Below are 9789 nucleotides of genomic sequence, written 5' to 3' on the forward strand. Positions count from 1 at the left end.
TCGGTAAAAAATACTTCACTTTACCATTGGCCTTAAAATCTGTTGATTTCCATAGAACTATCAAATAGGGGTTTGAACAAAGTGGAAAAACAGAAAATGCAACAGTTGACTATATTTCAAGTCATTGAAAACCAGAAAGTGCAAAGTACCCTTTGATCACAGCTTCATATGTGTCCAGAAAGACTTACTCACCCTGCCATGGAACTGAAAGTAGACACAGGAAAGTTTGACCCACCCCTAACACACAAAAACAATTGAAGCATTAAAGACTAAGCAGTTTTCTTTCTCACAAAGTGCACAGTCTCTTCTGAGACTAACAAAAATTGCCACAGCTGACTATATTCCAAGTCATCTAGGCAGGGTATTGGGTAAAGTTTTCAACCAGCAATAATCACGTCTCAGGAAATCTTCATTGACTATGAAATTGCCTCTGCAAAAGGATACAGACTTGGCCTTTGAGTTAAAAGTAGACCGTGTCCACTAACCACAACACATGTGGTTCATCACTGCCTTCAGAGCGTTGAATTGCTGATGTTGCATATGATTGGTTGACTGAAAATAAACCCCGCCTGTTGCATGCAAATGTGATCACGAATGGAAGCGGATATCCAAGCATGTGTGAAAAAACAGTAAGCCAAGAGTACAAAAGTAATGCTAACTTAATCAAAGAGTCCAGTCGGTCAAATATACTTCACTTTACCATTTGCCTTAAAATCTGTTGATTTCCAGAGAACTATCAAATAGGGGTTTGAACAAAGTGGAAAAACAGAAAGTGCAACAGTTGACTATATTTCAAGTCATTGAAAACCAGAAAGTGCAAAGTACCCTTTGATCACAGCTTCATATGTGTCCAGAAAGACTTACTCACCCTGCCATGGAACTGGAAGTAGACACAGGAAAGTTTGACCCACCCCTAACACACAAAAACAATTGAAACATTAAAGACTAAGCAGTTTTCTTTCTCACAAAGCACACAGTCTCTTTTGAGACTAACAAAAAATGCCATAGCTGACTATATTCTAAGTCACCTAGGCGGGGTATTGGGTAAAGTTTTCAACCAGCAATAATCACGTCTCAGAAAATCTTCATTGACTATGAAATTGCCTCTGCAAAAGGATACAGACTTGGCCTTTGAGTTAAAAGTAGACCGTGTCCACTAACCACAACACATGTGGTTCATCATTGCTTTCAGAGCGTTGAATTGCTGATGTTGCATATGATTGGTTGACTGAAAATAAACCCCGCCTGTTGCATGCAAATATGATCAGGATTGGAAGCGGATATCCAAGCATGTGTGAAAAAACAGTAAGCCAAGAGTACAAATGTAATGCTAACTTAATCAAAGAGTCCAATCTATCAAAAAATACTTCACTTTACCATTTGTCTTAAAATCTGTTGATTTCCAGAGAACTATCAAATAGGGGTTTGAACAAAGTGGAAAAACTTTACTTCTCTCTCAAACCATCTGTCCTGTCAAAGATGTGAACATTACATCAACAACATGTCCTGAAATTAATGTCCCTTCTCCTTAAGATCTAGATGGACTGGAGAATCCTGGCTGGTGGGGTTGGCCCTCCGGTGTTGGGCAATGCTCTTGTGGAGTGGCTCTTTGGTCTCCCCAATATACAAGTCATTGTAGTCCTTAGTTTGGTGGTCTGCAACATTTTTCTGGAAGGCAGCCTTGTGGTGGCACTATGATCTCTCACTTTTTGCTTGAGACATACAGGCAAGACTTAATCTGAGGAGCTTGTCCTTGAAGCAAGTCCATAAGGATATGCAAAGTATGTGCTGTTAACATGCAGGTAGTCTACCAATGTCCACAAGAGAGGGAAAGAACCCCCACCTCCAAAATAATTAAACACAAACCAATGTGTATCCACCACACAGGTCTTCATCACACATAAGGACAAGCTTTATTCCAGCTTTCTCAATACATCTGTAATCACTGTACGAATAAAAATTCTGTCACATATAATAGTAAAGAAAAATTATACATATGGATTTTTCAAATACAGTGCATGAACTTTCACTGATCCACAGTGGCAAACTCAAGACTTTAAATTACAAAAACTAGTTAAAAACTCAGTAACCATGATAGATCCCGAACTAATAAACTATCAGCTCTGCAGGGGCAAAACGCTGTTGATCCATGTTTTTGTTTCGCACCCACTGACACCCACTAACATCTTGACTTTGTCCTTTGTCATTAGGGAGAAAGGGTCCAATCAGCATTCATTCCGACATCAAACAGTGCAGCCAGCATGTGTATTTATATTCTTAAGAGCCAATCAGCTGTGATGAGAAACAGCCAGGATGGACAAGCAAATTTTTTTCAAGTTAAAGATGTTGGCATGTAAATACTTTTCCATCAGCCTCCATTCAAGCAGCGCACGAATATGGTTAGTCAGCGATGCATTTGAAAGAGAGATTTTTGTGAAAGATTAAAAAAAACAGGCACATGTCATCTATCTGTTTGATACTGCAGTTCTAAGTGGAGATGGGAAGGAAGAGAAATGGCTCACTCTTTGGCTACTTCTTCATCAGCTCAATATTATGTGTCCAGTACAGTAAATTCATTTTCATTTATTAGATCTTGAATTTCTTTTTTCCTATCATTTTATTTTACGAAGCTCAAGTAATAATGCACGTACAGTATGTCGGAAATAGAGAGTATATATAATTCTCTCCAAGACACATTTCCTTGACAGCGTCAGTTTATCACTTCTCTTGTCAAGGTGACATAATTTGGTCATTGTTTGCGTTGATTATTTCACCTTGAAATTTCATGTTGATTTAAGGGCTATGTGAAAAAGAATAGAACTTCCACGTACAGAACATGGGCTACTAATATGACCCCTACTCAAGTGAAAAGGACCACGAATGCCACCTAATTAGACGTTACCTTAACATCTACCTCACATTCTTCCACTTCTCTTCTTTTGGAATGTATTCTCTCTCACTCAGTCTCTAATGTACAGTCGCTTGCATTGCATAGTTGTGACAGATGCAGAATGCCATTGTTGGTAGTGCGTTCTGTCCCCAATTTCTCTACCCTCAAATCCTCTCCCTCATTTATACAAATACAAACACACTCTCACACTCTTTGATAATGAGCGATGGAGTAGAACAGAGCTTGCACTACTCTCCTGCTCTGTCACTCATTAGTATCCCCTCTCTACTTTGTGTCTCCATTTCTTTCATGTTATGATAGATGGGTCAAGGCAGACCAGCTGCTAGTTAATCAATCTGCCTGTCAATAAAACCCGAAACTGCTCTCAGCCGTGAGGTGAATACACCCCTGTCTCTGTGTGTGTGAAGATGTGTTACTGTGTGGTAGGTATGGGGATCGAAGACTGGGTGTATTTATGTGTGAACTGTTTAAGTTGCATGCCTTTATAATTATTATTCTTTTCTAGCTCTGTTATAAAAGAAGCTTTTCTCTGCTTATGAAAAAGTTTGATGTCTATGCCGTGTGAAGCATTCCAGTGGTACCAGATACAAACTATGTATAGCTCATTTTAAAATAGCTAAATCTTTTTCCTGGATGATATGGTGGCACAGTGGTTGTCCTCTGCACAGTATCTTTAAAGCTGGCATTGTGGATGTTTACCACAAGACTATTTGTGTAGTCTACTTACAGAAAAAAATGTCGAGACATATGCTTCATGGTCATGATATTGTGAATAAACTGCATGTGTGCTGATATAAGTTGTTGCAGTTCAGAAGAAGAGGAGTTTTACTCTTACTTTTAGCATATTTATGTGACAGCTGAAGTTGCTAATGAGGCTTTACATTAAGAGATAATTGGCAGCACATGCTCAGTGCTGGATTTGTTTTTGTTTGTTTTCTTAATTCAAGAACTTTTAGGATTTCCCGTATACCTTAATTCAAGGTAATAAATCATATAGAAGCCCAATTTTATTTCCAGAAGATTGATGAGCATACCCACAACTTGTGACTACACAGTACACAAGGTTATTGTGCTATAAATCAACAGGACTTTCAAAAAGGCAGTGTCATTCACCCACCATCTAAATGTCACAGGAATACGTCACTAACTACAATTGTCATGTGGAGACCTCCCGCTACAGATGTTTGTATACATAAGACCTACATTAACTCCAGGAGGCTAAACAGTGATTTCTGAACCTCCATAAGAAAACATGTCACTAACAGATGCAATTACACTCATCCCTAGTGTCAGCGTTACTCTCCGTTTTCTAAAATCCCCACTGATTTTAGAAATAAACCTATGAGAACTTCAAGCAACCTCAACATGTATCGCCGCTTTGAGGCATGTGTGACATAAACCTCACCAAAGGTCAGAAACTGCACTGTATCAGCAAGCCAGTGTATTCATCCTCCAAAGACTTAACAATCCACCTACATTCTGCTGACAAACAGTCAGCACAATCGTGCTTCAATTGCCTGTCCACGTTGGTCTTTTTTTTATTTTTAACTGGATTTTTAGCTCTGCTGAGCCTTTTGGGTTGAAATCATGATTACAGTGATTATGATTTAAAAGGATATTTGCAGACATTTTCATGACTGAATCCATTTCTTAAATTTCTTACAGCACCTGTTATACATAAACATACATACATAACAAAGAATAAGATTACTTTGAACTTGATTGAAGCTACATGTGCAACTTAAAATGTGAATGCTTTGCTAGCACTAGCAACATGGTTTTAAGGATAACAAAGTTTATCACCACTTTGGTTCATTCTGAAATACCTTGGATGGATATCCAAGAAAACTAGCATGGGCAGTCATTATCCCATGAAGTTGATTCATAATGACGTTGGTGATTTCCTGTCTTTTCCTCTAGTTTCACTTATACTGTGAAACATGTTGACATCTAAGTACAGTGTAACAGAGGTGCTAGTGTGGCTGTAAGTCTTGTTGTGGATAGGGTTGTAAAATCAGGAAACTAACACGTATCACTCTGGAGGGTAGTTGCAAACTGCTGTTTAATTTGGTGGTCTTTGCCATCTTGCTTAGTTTGCTAGCTGGCAGAAATTCAACAATTGTTTCCAACAGCATACAATAGGATAGGGTTTTATTTATTTATTTGCTTTGGCCCACTTGGTGTCAGTCAAGGAATGGGAGTATGCATCGCATATTGTATGTGTGACTATATACAGGCAAATGAGCCATGGTTTTCACCTATAAAATATAAAACTGTAACATTTTACCTCTACAGCATTACCTCATGAAATATATGCTGGCATGCTTCTCTAATGAGATGCGATTCTACTGCTGTTTCTCCCTTTGGTGTTTACCATGGAAAAAGAAGGAATGGCTACTGATTTACAACAACAAGGAAGAATGTGAATTAAAAGAGTGGGTGACAGGATATGGAGGAATAATAAGAGTGTGGAAAGAGGGCCTTGGTGTCCTTCCTGGTTGAACTCTCACAATAGCTTCATGACCTCTTTTCATGTAGATTTATTGGAGAGCTGTTCTGTACTCTTTCAATGTCAGCTTCAATTCAGCATGATTTATTGATATGAATACATCAATCAGCTGTGTGCACTTTCAAGAAGTAATAATAAAACGGATGATGAAATGAGGAATAGGCGTGAAAAATATGTTGTTCACATTTCACTCCATGGTTCTAGCTCTACAGTGTCCTTACAGCCTTACAACAGACTTCATGAACTGACAGTTTTGAACAGGTGCATTCATGAAGTAACATCTTATCCTAAAAGGGTGTCCATGAAGGTGAGAAAGGAGGGCCCATTAAAAGGATTTTCAGCATCCATGAGGAATGACTTTGAGGTTAGGACAAAACAGATGCCTACTTCCAGTTGATGTGACATTTTGATTTATCAAATCACCAAAAAAAAAACCAAAAAAAAAACAAAACAAAAAGTAATTCAAAATCACATGATAGCCTATGTTTGGTAACACTTTGTTAAAGGCAGATGAATTATTAGACTTCATGCATAAAAAAGCATGGTTTCATTCATGTAATATAACTTATTACATGAACAATCATGAATGTACAAGAAAGAACAGAATCTCATGTATTCTTCAATACAAAAGCAATACAACAAAGAGTATTTCAGTCACTATGATTTCTGATTTGTTTATGATGTTCATGTCTTCTCCAAATCTATTTATTATTTGTTGTTGTTTTTAAGAAAACTTTTAATTGTTTTTGTTTTTTAACACTTTGCACCAGAAGGGTTTTGTAATTACTATTGTTTGTCTTTTCTTTTCCTTTGGCAAGCAATTTCAAGTATATGGACAAAATTAATAAAAATCAAATATATCATCAGTTAAATAACCTTTTTTGGTTTTTATCCTCAGATATTACCATTTTCTTTAGTGCATCATTATGTTTTTGGGAATACATCACATACACAGTAAACATAAAAAATAAATCATGATAACAACATTTGGAGTTCAACAGAATACATGTGCACTGTTGTGATTGGTCAGTTTTAGCCTATAACTGTCAATTTAACTATGACAACAACAAGAGTGTCATTAACAGCTCAGAAATTGTGATGATTGAGATCCTGTTCGGTTTGTGTTTCAGAGAATACATTTTGGCAGAATTTCGCCACCTTGCGGCCATAACAAACACACTTGATATTTGTGTTGAGACATTGTGCCAGTGTGGCCAATACGGTTTTCTGTCAAAAGTATGCAAAATCTGAACATGAATGTTGTTTTTTAATTTAAGCCAAACCCTGATCACTCTGCTTCTTGGTGTGTGGGTTGTTATTGAAGAACAGACAGAAAAATCTGCCCCAAAAAACTACATGCATCTGCAGACAACCTGCACCTGCAACATGAACTCATTTCAGTTCAGCGACTTTCCATCTATGAACACAGTGTGTGGTAGATGATCAGTTAGGATGTTCAAGCTCACAGATGAGGCCCTTGTTTACTCCTTTGTCCCTTGTCCACTGTCACTGTAACGTGGCTTGAGTTACAGGTAACCCCATTATGGTAGCTGAAAAATGCCATTGTTACATTACATGTAAAAAATGCGAAAGAGCAGTGCCCTGCAAACTGCTTTCGACAGCTGACTGCTAATTTGAAAAGACAAATCCTATATCTGGTCCATTTTGGCAGTGGTGGCTCTAAACAACACAAAGGTTTGCAATGAGGCTCTATCACTATGGGATTCCAAGCCTGAAATGTAGTTCCTGCTACTGAGGTCCATAATGGATATAATAGCAGAGGCAGGGTCGTAAAAACAGGGGATAAAATAACAATAGTGAAGGGCCAAAGGGGTTCCATCACCAGAATAAAATGCTTTGCAAAGCGTGTGTATTTGCTATGTGCACATGTATGCAAAAGGTCTGGGGGGGATTGCTGAGGTGTTTCATCTAAAAGGTGCATTTTTCACCTGTACCCCATGTGAATTAGGTTGTGTGTGTGTGTGTGTGTGTGTGTGTGTAGGATCCAGCTGGTTTTCCTGGTCTCTGGGTGTTTGTGCAATTAACCTTTGACACTGTTCTGTCTTTCTGTCCCTCTGTCCTCTCTTTGGCTTTCCTTCTGTGCATGTAGCACATGCACTTACATGAACAAAATACAAAAGGAGCAAAAAATACAAAAATAATATATCAGTCATGAAATGTAATAACCCTTTAACATTAAACAGTCACTGATGCATTCATAATTATAAGTTACACATTTATAGCTTTATATACATACAATATATTGTCCAAATATAAATCCTGCATGCTGTGTATGTATGTATATATACACAAATATTGTAGATAATAACCATCCACATCATGGATATAAAGCAATCAAGGAATCTATTATATTGCCCATCTATTCCTTTGAACTATATGAATTGTATTTTACAATTTACGGAAATACTTCATTGCTACCGAGATGGTCTACAACTAAAACATATTAAATCAAAAATGGACAAATAATGGTTTGGTAAATCATTTTAAAATTGTATAGTGTTTACAAAGTTTACATGCTTTTTTATGGTGTTCACTTATTTGGCCCTTCTTTTTAAAAAGTGAAACCAGGAGAGAGAGAGAGCAACAGACCATAACAGAGAGGAGGAATGTGAAAAGATAAGAAAATGTCAAAAACAAGCACAGCGGGAGAGTAAAAAATGAAGAAGGTGAGTGAAAGAGAGAGATAGCAGGAGAAAGGCATAGAGAGTCAAATTAAAGGGATTAGACAGCTCATTCCCCCTTAATTCCCTAATCACCTCCTCCCACAGTGGATCGCGTTGCCGCTGCAATGTTTACATGACCCCATATCCCACTGAAGCCAAAACAGGCATGGCCCACATTATGCTAAATCCCCCGTTTACCTGACATAATCCCTGCCAGACAAACACTCTGCCGCCTGTTACCTGAATGTGCAACGAGGATTGTAGGCCATTTACCGATCAAGAGGAGGACCATGACTCCTTTCTGGTGAAAGAGCTGGAAAAAAACAACATGTCTTCCACTGAGTAGGTCAACAAGGGTTATTGGGCTCACCTTTGTGTCCTTTCTGCCAAATATAGCTTTACAGGACATGTCTGTAGATTGCATTCTGCATATACTATACTATAGATACTGCACATTGCCTGTACCATCTGACATGAGAATTCTTAGCGCAAAACACAACACTTCAAATCCAGTAATCTTATTTAGCACATAGACTGTCAAGCTCAAGGCCTGTATTCATCAAGTTTATGAGAATTGCTATTATGAGTGCTCAAAAGTGCCAGTTTGGGAGTTAAAATGTGAATTAAAAGACATTCAGTAAGTGACTTACTCCTGTTTACAGTAAAGTACAAGAGGAACATTTAAGGAATAGCCAACCAAAGACTTTATCTGCCATGTCTGCCAAAGTTTGTTTTGTGTTGTCTGAAATTCTTATTACTAGTATTAGATGGTCTCTTTGCATGGGCATGTGAAAATGCACATCCTCCAGAACATTAGAAGTACAAACAAAGCAACTCTACATTTTAGCATCCTTGATTTACAGTGGGTGATCACTGTTTGAATTTTCTAATCTCTTAAGTTCTTCGTCAGCCAGATGTGTCAGCATCTGTGACACAAGACTGCACACTCCTAAATTCCTCAGTGTTGAGGCAGACATTGATAAGTCCAGCTCATTCTGATGCTAAAACATTATGTTACATTACATTTTGAACTGATGTTATGGAACCAGAGTAAAATTTGATAAATATGTCAGACCTAGAAGAGGGGAGAGGACAATCAGTGTTTAATGTCAAATATAATCTAAATGTCACTGTGAAGGCAGGCATAAATGCATTGTCTGAAATCTGTTATGTTCAAGTTTGGGTTTGATTACAATTAAAATTGCAATGACAAGTTCAAACAGGTTTCAGTGAGACTGAAGCATATTCTATATTCCATATGTGTTATGACTGGCATGATTTTTTTTAATCTGTGCAGTACAGGCCACTGGAAGCTGAAACATTTAGTTAAATCTGCATCTATTACTTTTCATATTTATTTGACAGCAGCACAACAAATTAAAAACACAACACTGACATAATGCCATAACATTGTTATGGTTAATGTTTTAAGAGACATTTTCTCATGTACAAATCCAGCAGACAAGGAGCAACACTACTATTTATTTGCAGTTGGGTTTGTGGCCACTTGGACAATGTCCAATATTCACTCCCCTTGGCTCTGATTTCGGTCTCAACCAACTCCTGGAGGAAATGTCTGCTAAATGCTCCACTGTTCACCAATTAGTTGTTAACATTGTGTGTAGAGACTGAACCAAGAAGATGGTAAAGTTGTGAAACCAAAATGGTGAGCTGAAAGATGCCCT

General features: G+C 37.8%; 2 non-coding genes across 2 annotated transcripts; both read right to left on the reverse strand.

Moving 5' to 3' along the window:
* Positions 1-301: 301 nt before the first annotated feature.
* Positions 302-442, reverse strand: LOC124072542. The gene has a single exon (XR_006845531.1). It is a non-coding gene; the product is annotated as a U4 spliceosomal RNA (small nuclear RNA).
* Positions 443-977: 535 nt separating this feature from the next.
* Positions 978-1118, reverse strand: LOC124072541. The gene has a single exon (XR_006845530.1). It is a non-coding gene; the product is annotated as a U4 spliceosomal RNA (small nuclear RNA).
* Between the last annotated feature and the right edge of the window lie 8671 nt (positions 1119-9789).

Source organism: Scatophagus argus, chromosome 15, assembly GCF_020382885.2.
Source record: "Scatophagus argus isolate fScaArg1 chromosome 15, fScaArg1.pri, whole genome shotgun sequence".
In the NCBI taxonomy this organism is placed as follows: Eukaryota; Metazoa; Chordata; class Actinopteri; family Scatophagidae; genus Scatophagus; species Scatophagus argus.